Source organism: Lissotriton helveticus, chromosome 1_1 (assembly GCF_964261635.1).
Source record: "Lissotriton helveticus chromosome 1_1, aLisHel1.1, whole genome shotgun sequence".
Classification (NCBI taxonomy): domain Eukaryota; kingdom Metazoa; phylum Chordata; class Amphibia; order Caudata; family Salamandridae; genus Lissotriton; species Lissotriton helveticus.
This window is the reverse complement of record NC_136057.1, coordinates 985177704-985195953: the sequence shown is the minus strand read 5'-3', so window position 1 is coordinate 985195953 and position 18250 is coordinate 985177704.

Here is an 18250-nt window from a genome sequence, read left to right as displayed (position 1 = left end):
ATGCTCAGACATGAGTCCCTTGCTCACTTGGCCACTGGATTCAAGATAGCCTGGCTGATGAGGATTATGAATCCGAAACAGGTCCCAGGATGCTTGTTTCCGGTCCAGGGAAGACATGGCTTGGCAGTTCGGGCTGGACTGTTCCCATGAGGCACAGGGTCAGACTGATTTGCATATAGCCATGTCTGAACTGGGGTGGCTGAGTGATCTAAAGAATGGTGATGGATTAAACCCAGATCAGTTGACTGGGGGTGAGTGTTTGATTTGCTCAAACGCTCCGTCCATCATCCCCTTTTGTATCTCTTTGTCCGCCCTAAGTGTGGCAGGGTATGCTCAGACGTGAGTCCCTTGCTCACTTGGCCACTGGATTCAAGATAGCCTGGCTGATGAGGATTATGAATTCGAAACCGGTCCCAGGATGCTTGTTTCTGGTCCAGGGAAGACATGGCTTGGCAGTTCGGGCTGGACTGTTCCCATGAGGCGCAGGGTCAGACTGATTTGCATATAGCCATGTCTGAACTGGGGTGGCCGAGTGAGATAAAGAATGGTGATGGATTAAACCCAGATCAGTTGACTGGGTGTGAGTGTTTAATTTGCTCAAACGCTACGTCCATCATACCCTTTTGTATCGCTTTGTCCGCCCTAAGTGTGGCAGGGTATGCTCAGATGTGAGTCCCTTGCTCACTTGGCCACTGGATTCAAGATAGCCTGGCTGATGAGTATTATGAATCCGAAACCGGTCCCAGGATGCTTGTTTCCGGTCCAGGGAAGACATGGCTTGGCAGTTCGGGCTGAACTGTTCCCATGAGGCACAGGGTCAGACTGATTTGCATATAGCCATGTCTGAACTGGGGTGGCCGAGTGAGCTAAAGAATGGTGATGGATTAAACCCAGATCAGTTGACGGGGGGTGAGTGTTTGATTTGCTCAAATGCTCCGTCCATCATCCCCTTTTGTATCGCTTTGTCCGCCCTAAGTGTGGCAGGGTATGCTCAGACGTGAGTCCCTTGCTCACTTGGTCTCTGGATTCAAGATAACCTGGCTGATGAGGATTATGAATCCGAAACCGGTCCCATGATGCTTGTTTCAGGTCCAGGGAAGACATGGCTTGGCAGTTCGGGCTGGACTGTTCCCATGAGGCACAGGGTCAGACTGATTTGCCTATAGCCATGTCTGAACTGGGGTGGCCGAGTGAGCTAAAGAATGGTGATGGATTAAACCCAGATCAGTTGACTGGGGGTGAGTGTTTGATTTGCTCAAACGCTCCGTCCATCATCCCCTTTTGTATCGCTTTGTCCGCCCTAAGTGTGGCAGGGTATGCTCAGACATGAGTCCCTTGCTCACTTGGCCACTGGATTCAAGATAGCCTGGCTGATGAGGATTATGAATCCGAAACAGGTCCCAGGATGCTTGTTTCCGGTCCAGGGAAGACATGGCTTGGCAGTTCGGGCTGGACTGTTCCCATGAGGCACAGGGTCAGACTGATTTGCATATAGCCATGTCTGAACTGGGGTGGCCGAGTGATCTAAAGAATGGTGATGGATTAAACCCAGATCAGTTGACTGGGGGTGAGTGTTTGATTTGCTCAAACGCTCCGTCCATCATCCCCTTTTGTATCTCTTTGTCCGCCCTAAGTGTGGCAGGGTATGCTCAGACGTGAGTCCCTTGCTCACTTGGCCACTGGATTCAAGATAGCCTGGCTGATGAGGATTATGAATCCGAAACCGGTCCCAGGATGCTTGTTTCCGGTCCAGGGATGACATGGCTTGGCAGCTCGGGCTGAACTGTTCCCATGAGGCACAGGGTCAGACTGATTTGCATATAGCCATGTCTGAACTGGGGTGGCGAGTGAGCTAAAGAATGGTGATGGATTAAACCCAGATCAGTTGACTGGGGGTGAGTGTTTGATTTGCTCAAATGCTCCGTCCATCATCCCCTTTTGTATCGCTTTGTCCGCCCTAAGTGTGGCAGGGTATGCTCAGACGTGAGTCCCTTGCTCACTTGGCCACTGGATTCAAGATAGCCTGGCTGATGAGGATTATGAATGTGAAACCGGTCCCAGGATGCTTGTTTCCGGTCCAGGGAAGACATGGCTTGGCAGTTCGGGCTGGACTGTTCCCATGAGGCACAGGGTCAAACTGATTTGCATATAGCCATGTCTGAACTGGGGTGGCCGAGTGAGCTAAAGAATGGTGATGGACTAAACCCAGATCAGTTGACTGGGGGTGAGTGTTTGATTTGCTCAAACGCTCCGTCCATCATCCCCTTTTGTATCGCTTTGTCCGCCCTAAGTGTGGCAGGGTATGCTCAGACGTGAGTCTCTTGCTCACTTGGCCACTGGATTCAAGATAGCCTGGCCGATGAGGATTATGAATCCGAAACCGGTCCCAGGATGCTTGTTTCCGAACCAGGGAAGACATGGCTTGGCAGTTCGGGCTGGACTGTTCCCATGAGGCACAGGGTCAGACTGATTTGCATATAGCCATGTCTGAACTGGGGTGGCCGAGTGAGCTAAAGAATGGTGATGGATTAAACCCAGATCAGTTGACTAGGGGTGAGTGTTTGATTTGCTCAAACGCTCCGTCCATCATCCCCTTTTGTATCGCTTTGTCCGCCCTAAGTGTGGCAGGGTATGCTCAGACGTGAGTCTCTTGCTCACTTGGCCACTGGATTCAAGATAGCCTGGCTGATGAGGATTATGAATCCGAAACCGGTCCCAGGATGCTTGTTTCCGAACCAGGGAAGACATGGCTTGGCAGTTCGGGCTGGACTGTTCCCATGAGGCACAGGGTCAGACTGATTTGCATATAGTCATGTCTGAACTGGGGTGGCCGAGTGAGCTAAAGAATGGTGATGGATTAAACCCAGATCAGTTGACTAGGGGTGAGTGTTTGATTTGCTCAAACGCTCCGTCCATCATCCCCTTTTGTATCGCTTTGTCCACCCTAAGTGTGGCAGGGTATGCTCAGACGTGAGACCCTTGCTCACTTAGCCACTGGATTCAAGATAGCCTGGCTGATGAGGATTATGAATCCAAAACCGGTCCCAGGATGCTTGTTTCCTGTCCAGGGAAGACATGGCTTGGCAGTTCGGGCTGGACTGTTCCCATGAGGCACAGGGTCAGACTGATTTGCATATAGCCATGTCTGAACTGGGGTGGCCGAGTGAGCTAAAGAATGGTGATGGATTAAACCCAGATCAGTTGACTGGGGGTGAGTGTTTGATTTGCTCAAACGCTCCGTCCATCATCCCCTTTTGTATCGCTTTGTCCGCCCTAAGTGTGGCAGGGTATGCTCAGACATGAGTCCCTTGCTCACTTGGCCACTGGATTCAAGATAGCCTGGCTGATGAGGATTATGAATCCGAAACAGGTCCCAGGATGCTTGTTTCCGGTCCAGGGAAGACATGGCTTGGCAGTTCGGGCTGGACTGTTCCCATGAGGCACAGGGTCAGACTGATTTGCATATAGCCATGTCTGAACTGGGGTGGCCGAGTGATCTAAAGAATGGTGATGGATTAAACCCAGATCAGTTGACTGGGGGTGAGTGTTTGATTTGCTCAAACGCTCCGTCCATCATCCCCTTTTGTATCTCTTTGTCCGCCCTAAGTGTGGCAGGGTATGCTCAGACGTGAGTACCTTGCTCACTTGGCCACTGGATTCAAGATAGCCTGGCTGATGAGGATTATGAATCCGAAACCGGTCCCAGGATGCTTGTTTCCGGTCCAGGGAAGACATGGCTTGGCAGCTCGGGCTGAACTGTTCCCATGAGGCACAGGGTCAGACTGATTTGCATATAGCCATGTCTGAACTGGGGTGGCGAGTGAGCTAAAGAATGGTGATGGATTAAACCCAGATCAGTTGACTGGGGGTGAGTGTTTGATTTGCTCAAATGCTCCGTCCATCATCCCCTTTTGTATCGCTTTGTCCGCCCTAAGTGTGGCAGGGTATGCTCAGACGTGAGTCCCTTGCTCACTTGGCCACTGGATTCAAGATAGCCTGGCTGATGAGGATTATGAATGTGAAACCGGTCCCAGGATGCTTGTTTCCGGTCCAGGGAAGACATGGCTTGGCAGTTCGGGCTGGACTGTTCCCATGAGGCACAGGGTCAAACTGATTTGCATATAGCCATGTCTGAACTGGGGTGGCCGAGTGAGCTAAAGAATGGTGATGGACTAAACCCAGATCAGTTGACTGGGGGTGAGTGTTTGATTTGCTCAAACGCTCCGTCCATCATCCCCTTTTGTATCGCTTTGTCCGCCCTAAGTGTGGCAGGGTATGCTCAGACGTGAGTCTCTTGCTCACTTGGCCACTGGATTCAAGATAGCCTGGCCGATGAGGATTATGAATCCGAAACCGGTCCCAGGATGCTTGTTTCCGAACCAGGGAAGACATGGCTTGGCAGTTCGGGCTGGACTGTTCCCATGAGGCACAGGGTCAGACTGATTTGCATATAGCCATGTCTGAACTGGGGTGGCCGAGTGAGCTAAAGAATGGTGATGGATTAAACCCAGATCAGTTGACTAGGGGTGAGTGTTTGATTTGCTCAAACGCTCCGTCCATCATCCCCTTTTGTATCGCTTTGTCCGCCCTAAGTGTGGCAGGGTATGCTCAGACGTGAGTCTCTTGCTCACTTGGCCACTGGATTCAAGATAGCCTGGCTGATGAGGATTATGAATCCGAAACCGGTCCCAGGATGCTTGTTTCCGAACCAGGGAAGACATGGCTTGGCAGTTCGGGCTGGACTGTTCCCATGAGGCACAGGGTCAGACTGATTTGCATATAGTCATGTCTGAACTGGGGTGGCCGAGTGAGCTAAAGAATGGTGATGGATTAAACCCAGATCAGTTGACTAGGGGTGAGTGTTTGATTTGCTCAAACGCTCCGTCCATCATCCCCTTTTGTATCGCTTTGTCCACCCTAAGTGTGGCAGGGTATGCTCAGACGTGAGTCCCTTGCTCACTTAGCCACTGGATTCAAGATAGCCTGGCTGATGAGGATTATGAATCCAAAACCGGTCCCAGGATGCTTGTTTCCTGTCCAGGGAAGACATGGCTTGGCAGTTCGGGCTGGACTGTTCCCATGAGGCACAGGGTCAGACTGATTTGCATATAGCCATGTCTGAACTGGGGTGGCCGAGTGAGCTAAAGAATGGTGATGGATTAAACTTAGATCAGTTGACTGGGGGTGAGTGTTTGATTTGCTTAAACGCTCCGTAAATCATCCCCTTTTGTTTCGCTTTGTCCGCCCTAAGTGTGGCAGGGTATGCTCAGACATGAGTCCCTTGCTCACTTGGCCACTGGATTCAAGATAGCCTGGCTGATGAGGATTATGAATCCGAAAACGGTCCCAGGATGCTTGTTTCCAGTCCAGGGAAGACATGGCTTGGCAGTTCGGGCTGGACTGTTCCCATGAGGCACAGGGTCAGACTGATTTGCATATAGCCATATCTGAACTGGGGTGGCCGAGTGAGCTAAAGAATGGTGATGGATTAAACCCAGATCAGTTGACTGGGGGTGAGTGTTCGATTTGCTCAAACCCTCCGTCCATCATCCCCTTTTGTATCGCTTTGTCCGCCCTAAGTGTGGCAGGGTATGCTCAGACGTGAGTCCCTTGCTCACTTGGCCACTGGATTCACGATAGCCTGGCTGATGAGGATTATGAATCCGAAACCGGTCCCAGGATGCTTGTTTCCGGTCCAGGGAAGACATGGCTTGGCAGTTCGGGCTGAACTGTTCCCATGAGGCACAGGGTCAGACTGATTTGCATATAGCCATGTCTGAACTGGGGTGGCCGAGTGAGCTAAAGAATGGTGATGGATTAAACCCAGATCAGTTGACTGGGGGTGAGTGTTTGATTTGCTCAAACGCTCTGTCCATCATCCCCTTTTGTATCGCTTTGTCCGCCCTAAGTGTGGCAGGGTATGGTCAGCGTGAGTCCCTTGCTCACTTGGCCACTGGATTCAAGAGAGCCTGGCTGATGAGGATTATGAATTTGAAACCGGTCCCAGGATGCTTGTTTCCGGTCCAGGGAAGACATGGCTTGGCAGTTCGGGCTGGACTGTTCCCATGAGGCGCAGGGTCAGACTGATTTGCATATAGCCATGTCTGAACTGGGGTGGCCGAGTGAGCTAAAGAATGGTGATGGATTAAACCCAGATCAGTTGACTGGGTGTGAGTGTTTAATTTGCTCAAATGCTACGTCCATCATCCCCTTTTGTATCGCTTTGTCCGCCCTAAGTGTGGCAGGGTATGCTCAGATGTGAGTCCCTTGCTCACTTGGCCACTGGATTCAAGATAGCCTAGCTGATGAGGATTATGAATCCGAAACCGGTCCCAGGATGCTTGTTTCCGGTCCAGGGAAGACATGGCTTGGCAGTTCGGGCTGAACTGTTCCTATGAGGCACAGGGTCAGACTGATTTGCATATAGCCATGTCTGAACTGGGGTGGCCGAGTGAGCTAAAGAATGGTGATGGATTAAACCCAGATCAGTTGACTGGGGGTGAGTGTTTGATTTGCTCAAATGCTCCGTCCATCATCCCCTTTTGTATCGCTTTGTCCGCCCTAAGTGTGGCAGGGTATGCTCAGACGTGAGTCCCTTGCTCACTTGGCCACTGGATTCAAGATAGCCTGGCTGATGAGGATTATGAATCTGAAACCGGTCCCAGGATGCTTGTTTCCGGTCCAGGGAAGACATGGCTTGGCAGTTCGGGCTGGACTGTTCCCATGAGGCACAGGGTCAGACTGATTTGCATATAGCCATGTCTGAACTGGGGTGGCCGAGTGAGCTAAAGATTGGTGATGGATTAAACCCAGATCAGTTGACTGGGGGTGAGTGTTTGATTTGCTCAAACGCTCCGTCCATCATCCCCTTTTGTATCGCTTTGTCCGCCCTAAGTGTGGCAGGGTATGCTCAGACATGAGTCCCTTGCTCACTTGGCCACTGGATTCAAGATAGCCTGGCTGATGAGGATTATGAATCCGAAACAGGTCCCAGGATGCTTGTTTCCGGTCCAGGGAAGACATGGCTTGGCAGTTCGGGATGGACTGTTCCCATGAGGCACAGGGTCAGACTGATTTGCATATAGCCATGTCTGAACTGGGGTGGCCGAGTGATCTAAAGAATGGTGATGGATTAAACCCAGATCAGTTGACTGGGGGTGAGTGTTTGATTTGCTCAAACGCTCCGTCCATCATCCCCTTTTGTATCTCTTTGTCTGCCCTAAGTGTGGCAGGGTATGCTCAGACGTGAGTCCCTTGCTCACTTGGCCACTGGATTCAAGATAGCCTGGCTGATGAGGATTATGAATCCGAAACCGGTCCCAGGATGCTTGTTTCCGGTCCAGGGAAGACATGGCTTGGCAGTTCGGGCTGAACTGTTCCCATGAGGCACAGGGTCAGACTGATTTGCATATAGCCATTTCTGAACTGGGGTGGCTGAGTGAGCTAAAGAATGGTGATGGATTAAACCCAGATCAGTTGACTGGGGGTGAGTGTTTGATTTGCTCAAATGCTCCGTCCATCATCCCCTTTTGTATCGCTTTGTCCGCCCTAAGTGTGGCAGGGTATGCTCAGACGTGAGTCCCTTGCTCACTTGGCCACTGGATTCAAGATAGCCTGGCTGATGAGGATTATGAATCCGAAACCGGTCCCAGGATGCTTGTTTCCGAACCAGGGAAGACATGGCTTGGCAGTTCGGGCTGGACTGTTCCCATGAGGCACAGGGTCAGACTGATTTGCATATAGCCATGTCTGAACTGGGGTGGCCGAGTGAGCTAAAGAATGGTGATGGATTAAACCCAGATCAGTTGACATGAGGTGAGTGTTTGATTTGCTCAAACGCTCCGTCCATCATCCCCTTTTGTATCGCTTTGTCCGCCCTAAGTGTGGCAGGGTATGCTCAGACGTGAGTCTCTTGCTCACTTGGCCACTGGATTCAAGATAGCCTGGCTGATGAGGATTATGAATCCGAAACCGGTCCCAGGATGCTTGTTTCCGAACCAGGGAAGACATAGCTTGGCAGTTCGGGCTGGACTGTTCCCATGAGGCACAGGGTCAGACTGATTTGCATATAGTCATGTCTGAACTGGGGTGGCCGAGTGAGCTAAAGAATGGTGATGGATTAAACCCAGATCAGTTGACTAGGGGTGAGTGTTTGATTTGCTCAAACGCTCCGTCCATCATCCCCTTTTGTATCGCTTTGTCCACCCTAAGTGTGGCAGGGTATGCTCAGACGTGAGTCCCTTGCTCACTTAGCCACTGGATTCAAGATAGCCTGGCTGATGAGGATTATGAATCCAAAACCAGTCCCAGGATGCTTGTTTCCTGTCCAGGGAAGACATGGCTTGGCAGTTGGGCTGGACTGTGCCCATGAGGCGCAGGGTCAGACTGATTTGCATATAGCCATGTCTGAACTGGGGTGGCCGAGTGAGCTAAAGAATGGTGATGGATTAAACCCAGATCAGTTGACTGGGTGTGAGTGTTTAATTTGCTCAAATGCTACGTCCATCATCCCCTTTTGTATCGCTTTGTCCGCCCTAAGTGTGGCAGGGTATGCTCAGATGTGAGTCCCTTGCTCACTTGGCCACTGGATTCAAGATAGCCTGGCTGATGAGGATTATGAATCCGAAACCGGTCCCAGGATGCTTGTTTCCGGTCCAGGGAAGACATGGCTTGGCAGTTCGGGCTGAACTGTTGCCATGAGGCACTGGGTCAGACTGATTTGCATATAGCCATGTCTGAACTGGGGTGGCCGAGTGAGCTAAAGAATGGTGATGGATTAAACCCAGATCAGTTGACTGGGGGTGAGTGTTTGATTTGCTCAAATGCTCCGTCCATCATCCCCTTTTTTATCGCTTTGTCCGCCCTACGTGTGGCAGGGTATGCTCAGACGTGAGTCCCTTGCTCACTTGGCCACTGGATTCAAGATAGCCTGGCTGATGAGGATTATGAATCTGAAACCGGTCCCAGGATGCTTGTTTCCGGTCCAGGGAAGACATGGCTTGACAGTTCGGGCTGGACTGTTCTCATGAGGCACAGGGTCAGACTGATTTGCATATAGCCATGTCTGAACTTGGGTGGCCGAGTGAGCTAAAGAATGGTGATGGATTAAACCCAGATCAGTTGACTGGGGGTGAGTGTTTGATTTGCTCAAACGCTCCGTCCATCATCCCCTTTTGTATCGCTTTGTCCGCCCTAAGTGTGGCAGGGTATGCTCAGACGTGAGTCCCTTGCTCACTTGGCCTCTGGATTCAAGATAGCCTGGCTGATGAGGATTCTGAATCCGAAACTGGTCCCAGGATGCTTGTTTCCGGTCCAGGGAAGACATGGCTTGGCAGTTCGGGCTGAACTGTCCCCATGAGGCACAGGGTCAGACTGATTTACATATAGCCATGTCTGAACTGGGGTGGCCGAGTGAGCTAAAGAATGGTAATGGATTAAACCCAGATCAGTTGACTGGGGGTGAGTGTTTGATTTGCTCAAATGCTCCGTCCATCATCCCCTTTTGTATCGCTTTGTCCGCCCTAAGTGTGGCAGGGTATGCTCAGACGTGAGTCCCTTGCTCACTTGGCCTCTGGATTCAAGATAGCCTGGCTGATGAGGATTCTGAATCCGAAACCGGTCCCAGGATGCTTGTTTCAGGTCCAGGGAAGACATGGCTTGGCAGTTCGGGCCGGACTGTTCCCATGAGGCACAGGGTCAGACTGATTTGCATATAGCCATGTCTGAACTGGGGTGGCCGAATGAGCTAAAGAATGGTGATGGATTAAACCCAGATCAGTTGACTGGGGGTGAGTGTTTGATTTGCTCAAACGCTCCGTCCATCATCCCCTTTTGTATCGCTTTGTCCGCCCTAAGTGTGGCAGGGTATGCTCAGACATGAGTCCCTTGCTCACTTGGCCACTGGATTCAAGATAGCCTGGCTGATGAGGATTATGAATCCGAAACTGGTCCCAGGATGCTTGTTTCCGGTCCAGGGAAGACGTGGCTTGGCAGTTCGGGCTGGACTGTTCCCATGAGGCACAGGGTCAGACTGATTTGCATATAGCCATGTCTGAACTGGGGTGGCCGAGTGAGCTAAAGAATGGTGATGGATTAAACCCAGATCAGTTGACTGGGGGTGAGTGTTTGATTTGCTCAAATGCTCCGTCCATCATCCCCTTTTGTATCGCTTTGTCCGACCTAAGTGTGGCAGGGCATGCTCAGACGTGAGTCCCTTGCTCACTTGGCCACTGGATTCAAGATAGCCTGGCTGATGAGGATTATGAATCTGAAACCGGTCCCAGGATGCTTGTTTCCGGTCCAGGGAAGACATGGCTTGGCAGTTCGGGCTGGACTGTTCCCATGAGGCACAGGGTCAGACTGATTTGCATATAGCCATGTCTGAACTTGGGTGGCCGAGTGAGCTAAAGAATGGTGATGGATTAAACCCAGATCAGTTGGCTGGGGGTGAGTGTTTGATTTGCTCAAACGCTCCGTCCATCATCCCCTTTTGTATCGCTTTGTCCGCCCTAAGTGTGGCAGGGTATGCTCAGACGTGAGTCCCTTGCTCACTTGGCCTCTGGATTCAAGATAGCCTGGCTGATGAGGATTATGAATCCGAAACCGGTCCCAGGATGCTTGTTTCAGGTCCAGTGAAGACATGGCTTGGCAGTTCGGGCTGGACTGTTCCCATGAGGCACAGGGTCAGACTGATTTGCATATAGCCATGTCAGAACTGGGGTGGCCGAGTGAGCTAAAGAATGGTGATGGATTAAACCCAGATCAGTTGACTGGGGGTGAGTGTTTGATTTGCTCAAACGCTCCGTCCATCATCCCCTTTTGTATCGCTTTGTTTGCCCTAAGTGTGGCAGGGTATGCTCAGACATGAGTCCCTTGCTCACTTGGCCACTGGATTCAAGATAGCCTGGCTGATGAGGATTATGAATCCGAAACAGGTCCCAGGATGCTTGTTTCCGGTCCAGGGAAGACATGGCTTGGCAGTTCGGGCTGGACTGTTCCCATGAGGCACAGGGTCAGACTGATTTGTATGTAGCCATGTCTGAACTGGGGTGGCCGAGTGAGCTAAAGAATGGTGATGGATTAAACCCAGATCAGTTGACTGGGGTGAGTGTTTGATTTGCTCAAACGCTCCGTCCATCATCCCCTTTTGTATCTCTTTGTCCGCCCTAAGTGTGGCAGGGTATGCTCAGATGTGAGTCCCTTGCTCACTTGGCCACTGGATTCAACATAGCCTGGCTGATGAGGATTATGAATCTGAAACCGGTCCCAGGATGCTTGTTTCCGGTCCAGGGAAGACATGGCTTGGCAGTTCGGGCTGAACTGTTCCCATGAGGCACAGGGTCAGACTGATTTGCATATAGCCATGTCTGAACTGGGGTGGCCGAGTGAGCTAAAGAATGGTGATGGATTAAACCCACATCAGTTGACTGGGGGTGAGTGTTTGATTTGCTCAAATGCTCCGTCCATCATCCCCTTTTGTATCGCTTTGTCCGCCCTAAGTGTGGCAGGGTATGCTCAGACGTGAGTCCCTTGCTCACTTGGCCACTGGATTCAAGATAGCCTGGCTGATGAGGATTATGAATCTGAAACCGGTCCCAGGATGCTTGTTTCCGGTCCAGGGAAGACATGGCTTGGCAGTTCAGGCGGGACTGTTCCCATGAGGCACAGGGTCAGACTGATTTGCATATAGCCATGTCTGAACTTGGGTGGCCGAGTGAGCTAAAGAATGGTGATGGATTAAACCCAGATCAGTTGACTGGGGGTGAGTGTTTGATTTGCTCAAACGCTCCGTCCATCATCCCCTTTTGTATCGCTTTGTCCGCCCTAAGTGTGGCAGGGTATGCTCAGACGTGAGTCCCTTGCTCACTTGGCCTCTGGATTCAAGATAGCCTGGCTGATGAGGATTATGAATCCGAAACCGGTCCCAGGATGCTTGTTTCAGGTCCAGGGAAGACATGGCTTGGCAGTTCAGGCTGGACTGTTCCCATGAGGCACAGGGTCAGACTGATTTGCATATAGCCATGTCTGAACTGGGGTGGCCGAGTGAGCTAAAGAATGGTGATGGATTAAACCCAGATCAGTTGACTGGGGGTGAGTGTTTGATTTGCTCAAACGCTCCGTCCATCATCCCCTTTTGTATCGCTTTGTCCGCCCTAAGTGTGGCAGGGTATGCTCAGACATGAGTCCCTTGCTCACTTGGCCACTGGATTCAAGATAGCCTGGCTGATGAGGATTATGAATCCGAAACAGGTCCCAGGATGCTTGTTTCCGGCCCAGGGAAGACATGGCTTGGCAGTTCGGGCTGGACTGTTCCCATGAGGCACAGGGTCAGACTGATTTGCATATAGCCATGTCTGAACTGGGGTGGCTGAGTGAGCTAAAGAATGGTGATGGATTAAACCCAGATCAGTTGACTGGGGGTGAGTGTTTGATTTGCTCAAACGCTCCGTCCATCATCCCCTTTTGTATCTCTTTGTCCGCCCTAAGTGTGGCAGGGTATGCTCAGACGTGAGTCCCTTGCTCACTTGGCCACTGGATTCAAGATAGCCTGGCTGATGAGGATTATGAATCCGAAACCGGTCCCACGATGCTTGTTTCCGGTCCAGGGAAGACATGGCTTGGCAGTTCGGGCTGAACTGTTCCCATGAGGCACAGGGTCAGACTGATTTGCATATAGCCATGTCTGAACTGGGGTGGCCGAGTGAGCTAAAGAATGGTGATGGATTAAACCCAGATCAGTTGACTGGGGGTGAGTGTTTGATTTGCTCAAATGCTCCGTCCATCATCCCCTTTTGTATCGCTTTGTCCGCCCTAAGTGTGGCAGGGTATGCTCAGACGTGAGTCCCTTGCTCACTTGGCCACTGGATTCAAGATAGCCTGGCTGATGAGGATTATGAATCCGAAATCGGTCCCAGGATGCTTGTTTCCGGTCCAGGGAAGACATGGCTTGGCAGTTCGGGCTGAACTGTTCCCATGAGGCACAGGGTCAGACTGATTTGCATATAGCCATGTCTGAACTGGGGTGCCCGAGTGAGCTAAAGAATGGTGATGGATTAAACCCAGATCAGTTGACTGGGGGTGAGTGTTTGATTTGCTCAAACGCTCCGTCCATCATCCCCTTTTGTATCGCTTTGTCCGCCCTAAGTGTGGCAGGGTATGCTCAGACGTGAGTCCCTTGCTCACTTGGCCTCTGGATTCAAGATAGCCTGGCTGATGAGGATTATGAATCCGAAACCGGTCCCAGGATGCTTGTTTCAGGTCCAGGGAAGACATGGCTTGGCAGTTCGGGCTGGACTGTTCCCATGAGGCACAGGGTCAGACTGATTTGCATATAGCCATGTCTGAACTGGGGTGGCCGAGTGAGCTAAAGAATGGTGATGGATTAAACCCAGATCAGTTGACTGGGGGTGAGTGTTTGATTTGCTCAAACGCTCCGTCCATCATCCCCTTTTGTATCGCTTTGTCCGCCCTAAGTGTGGCAGGGTATGCTCAGACATGAGTCCCTTGCTCACTTGGCCACTGGATTCAAGATAGCCTGGCTGATGAGGATTATGAATCCGAAACAGGTCCCAGGATGCTTGTTTCCGGCCCAGGGAAGACATGGCTTGGCAGTTCGGGCTGGACTGTTCCCATGAGGCACAGGGTCAGACTGATTTGCATATAGCCATGTCTGAACTGGGGTGGCTGAGTGAGCTAAAGAATGGTGATGGATTAAACCCAGATCAGTTGACTGGGGGTGAGTGTTTGATTTGGTCAAACGCTCCGTCCATCATCCCCTTTTGTATCTCTTTGTCCGCCCTAAGTGTGGCAGGGTATGCTCAGACGTGAGTCCCTTGCTCACTTGGCCACTGGATTCAAGATAGCCTGGCTGATGAGGATTATGAATCCGAAACCGGTCCCAGGATGCTTGTTTCCGGTCCAGGGAAGACATGGCTTGGCAGTTCGGGCTGAACTGTTCCCATGAGGCACAGGGTCAGACTGATTTGCATATAGCCATGTCTGAACTGGGGTGGCCGAGTGAGCTAAAGAATGGTGATGGATTAAACCCAGATCAGTTGACTGGGGGTGAGTGTTTGGTTTGCTCAAACGCTCCGTCCATTATCCCCTTTTGTATCGCTTTGTCCGCCCTAAGTGTGGCAGGGTATGCTCAGACATGAGTCCCTTGCTCACTTGGCCACTGGATTCAAGATAGCCTGGCTGATGAGGATTATGAATCCGAAACAGGTCCCAGGATGCTTGTTTCCGGTCCAGGGAAGACATGGCTTGGCAGTTCGGGCTGGACTGTTCCCATGAGGCACAGGGTCAGACTGATTTGTATATAGCCATGTCTGAACTGGGGTGGCCGAGTGAGCTAAAGAATGGTGATGGATTAAACCCAGATCAGTTGACTGGGGTGAGTGTTTGATTTGCTCAAACGCTCCGTCCATCATCCCCTTTTGTATCTCTTTGTCCGCCCTAAGTGTGGCAGGGTATGCTCAGACGTGAGTCCCTTGCTCACTTGGCCACTGGATTCAAGATAGCCTGGCTGATGAGGATTATGAATCTGAAACCGGTCCCAGGATGCTTGTTTCCGGTCCAGGGAAGACATGGCTTGGCAGTTCGGGCTGAACTGTTCCCATGAGGCACAGGGTCAGACTGATTTGCATATAGCCATGTCTGAACTGGGGTGGCCGAGTGAGCTAAAGAATGGTGATGGATTAAACCCAGATCAGTTGACTGGGGGTGAGTGTTTGATTTGCTCAAACGCTCCGTCCATCATCCCCTTTTGTATCGCTTTGTCCGCCCTAAGTGTGGCAGGGTATGCTCAGACATGAGTCCCTTGCTCACTTGGCCACTGGATTCAAGATAGCCTGGCTGATGAGGATTATGAATCCGAAACAGGTCCGAGGATGCTTGTTTCCGGCCCAGGGAAGACATGGCTTGGCAGTTCGGGCTGGACTGTTCCCATGAGGCACAGGGTCAGACTGATTTGCATATAGCCATGTCTGAACTGGGGTGGCTGAGTGAGCTAAAGAATGGTGATGGATTAAACCTAGATCAGTTGACTGGGGGTGAGTGTTTGATTTGCTCAAACGCTCCGTCCATCATCCCCTTTTGTATCTCTTTGTCCGCCCTAAGTGTGGCAGGGTATGCTCAGACGTGAGTCCCTTGCTCACTTGGCCACTGGATTCAAGATAGCCTGGCTGATGAGGATTATGAATCCGAAACCGGTCCCAGGATGCTTGTTTCCGGTCCAGGGAAGACATGGCTTGGCAGTTCGGGCTGAACTGTTCCCATGAGGCACAGGGTCAGACTGATTTGCATATAGCCATGTCTGAACTGGGGTGGCCGAGTGAGCTAAAGAATGGTGATGGATTAAACCCAGATCAGTTGACTGGGGGTGAGTGTTTGATTTGCTCAAATGCTCCGTCCACCATCCCCTTTTGTATCGCTTTGTCCGCCCTAAGTGTGGCAGGGTATGCTCAGACGTGAGTCCCTTGCTCACTTGGCCACTGGATTCAAGATAGCCTGGCTGATGAGGATTATGAATCCGAAACCGGTCCCAGGATGCTTGTTTCCGCTCCAGGGAAGACATGGCTTGGCAGTTCGGGCTGAACTGTTCCCATGAGGCACAGGGTCAGACTGATTTGCATATAGCCATGTCTGAACTGGGGTGGCCGAGTGAGCTAAAGAATGGTGATGGATTAAACCCAGATCAGTTGACTGGGGGTGAGTGTTTGATTTGCTCAAACGCTCCGTCCATCATCCCCTTTTGTATCGCTTTGTCCGCCATAAGTGTGGCAGGGTATGCTCGGACGTGAGTCCCTTGCTCACTTGGCCTCTGGATTCAAGATAGCCTGGCTGATGAGGATTATGAATCCGAAACCGGTCCCAGGATGCTTGTTTCAGGTCCAGGGAAGACATGGCTTGGCAGTTCGGGCTGGACTGTTCCCATGAGGCACAGGGTCAGACTGATTTGCATATAGCCATGTCTGAACTGGGGTGGCCGAGTGAGCTAAAGAATGGTGATGGATTAAACCCAGATCAGTTGACTGGGGGTGAGTGTTTGATTTGCTCAAACGCTCCGTCCATCATCCCCTTTTGTATCGCTTTGTCCGCCCTAAGTGTGGCAGGGTATGCTCAGACATGAGTCCCTTGCTCACTTGGCCACTGGATTCAAGATAGCCTGGCTGATGAGGATTATGAATCCGAAACAGGTCCCAGGATGCTTGTTTCCGGCCCAGGGAAGACATGGCTTGGCAGTTCGGGCTGGACTGTTCCCATGAGGCACAGGGTCAGACTGATTTGCATATAGCCATGTCTGAACTGGGGTGGCTGAGTGAGCTAAAGAATGGTGATGGATTAAACCCAGATCAGTTGACTGGGGGTGAGTGTTTGATTTGCTCAAACGCTCCGTCCATCATCCCCTTTTGTATCTCTTTGTCCGCCCTAAGTGTGGCAGGGTATGCTCAGACGTGAGTCCCTTGCTCACTTGGCCACTGGATTCAAGATAGCCTGGCTGATGAGGATTATGAATCCGAAACCGGTCCCAGGATGCTTGTTTCCGGTCCAGGGAAGACATGGCTTGGCAGTTCGGGCTGAACTGTTCCCATGAGGCACAGGGTCAGACTGATTTGCATATAGCCATGTCTGAACTGGGGTGGCCGAGTGAGCTAAAGAATGGTGATGGATTAAACCCAGATCAGTTGACTGGGGGTGAGTGTTTGATTTGCTCAAATGCTCCGTCCATCATCCCCTTTTGTATCGCTTTGTCCGCCCTAAGTGTGGCAGGGTATGCTCAGACGTGAGTCCCTTGCTCACTTGGCCACTGGATACAAGATAGCCTGGCTGATGAGGATTATGAATCTGAAACCGGTCCCAGGATGCTTGATTCCGGTCCAGGGAAGACATGGCTTGGCAGTTCGGGCTGGACTGTTCCCATGAGGCACAGGGTCAGACTGATTTGCATATAGCCATGTCTGAACTTGGGTGGCCGAGTGAGCTAAAGAATGGTGATGGATTAAACCCAGATCAGTTGACTGGGGGTGAGTGTTTGATTTGCTCAAACGCTCCGTCCATCATCCCCTTTTGTATCGCTTTGTCCGCCCTAAGTGTGGCAGGGTATGCTCAGACGTGAGTCCCTTGCTCACTTGGCCTCTGGATTCAAGATAGCCTGGCTGATGAGGATTATGAATCCGAAACCGGTCCCAGGATGCTTGTTTCAGGTCCAGTGAAGACATGGCTTGGCAGTTCGGGCTGGACTGTTCCCATGAGGCACAGGGTCAGACTGATTTGCATATAGCCATGTCTGAACTGGGGTGGCCGAGTGAGCTAAAGAATGGTGATGGATTAAACCCAGATCAGTTGACTGGGGGTGAGTGTTTGATTTGCTCAAACGCTCCGTCCATCATCCCCTTTTGTATCTCTTTGTCCGCCCTAAGTGTGTCAGGGTATGCTCAGACGCGAGTCCCTTGCTCACTTGGCCACTGGATTCAAGATAGCCTGGCTGATGAGGATTATGAATCTGAAACCGGTCCCAGGATGCTTGTTTCCGGTCCAGGGAAGACATGGCTTGGCAGTTCGGGCTGAACTGTTCCCATGAGGCACAGGGTCAGACTGATTTGCATATAGCCATGTCTGAACTGGGGTGGCCGAGTGAGCTAAAGAATGGTGATGGATTAAACCCAGATCAGTTGACTGGGGGTGAGTGTTTGATTTGCTCAAATGCTCCGTCCATCATCCCCTTTTGTATCGCTTTGTCCGCCCTAAGTGTGGCAGGGTATGCTCAGACGTGAGTCCCTTGCTCACTTGGCCACTGGATTCAAGATAGCCTGGCTGATGAGGATTATGAATCTAAAACTGGTCCCAGGATGCTTGTTTCCGGTCCAGGGAAGACATGGCTAGGCAGTTCGGGCTGGACTGTTCCCATGAGGCACAGGGTCAGACTGATTTGCATATAGCCATGTCTGAACTTGGGTGGCCGAGTGAGCTAAAGAATGGTGATGGATTAAACCCAGATCAGTTGACTGAGGGTGAGTGTTTGATTTGCTCAAACGCTCCGTCCATCATCCCCTTTTGTATCGCTTTGTCCGCCCTAACTGTGGCAGGGTATGCTCAGACGTGAGTCCCTTGCTCACTTGGCCTCTGGATTCAAGATAGCCTGGCTGATGAGGATTATGAATCCGAAACCGGTCCCAGGATGCTTGTGTCAGGTCCAGGGAAGACATGGCTTGGCAGTTCGGGCCGGACTGTTCCCATGAGGCACAGGGTC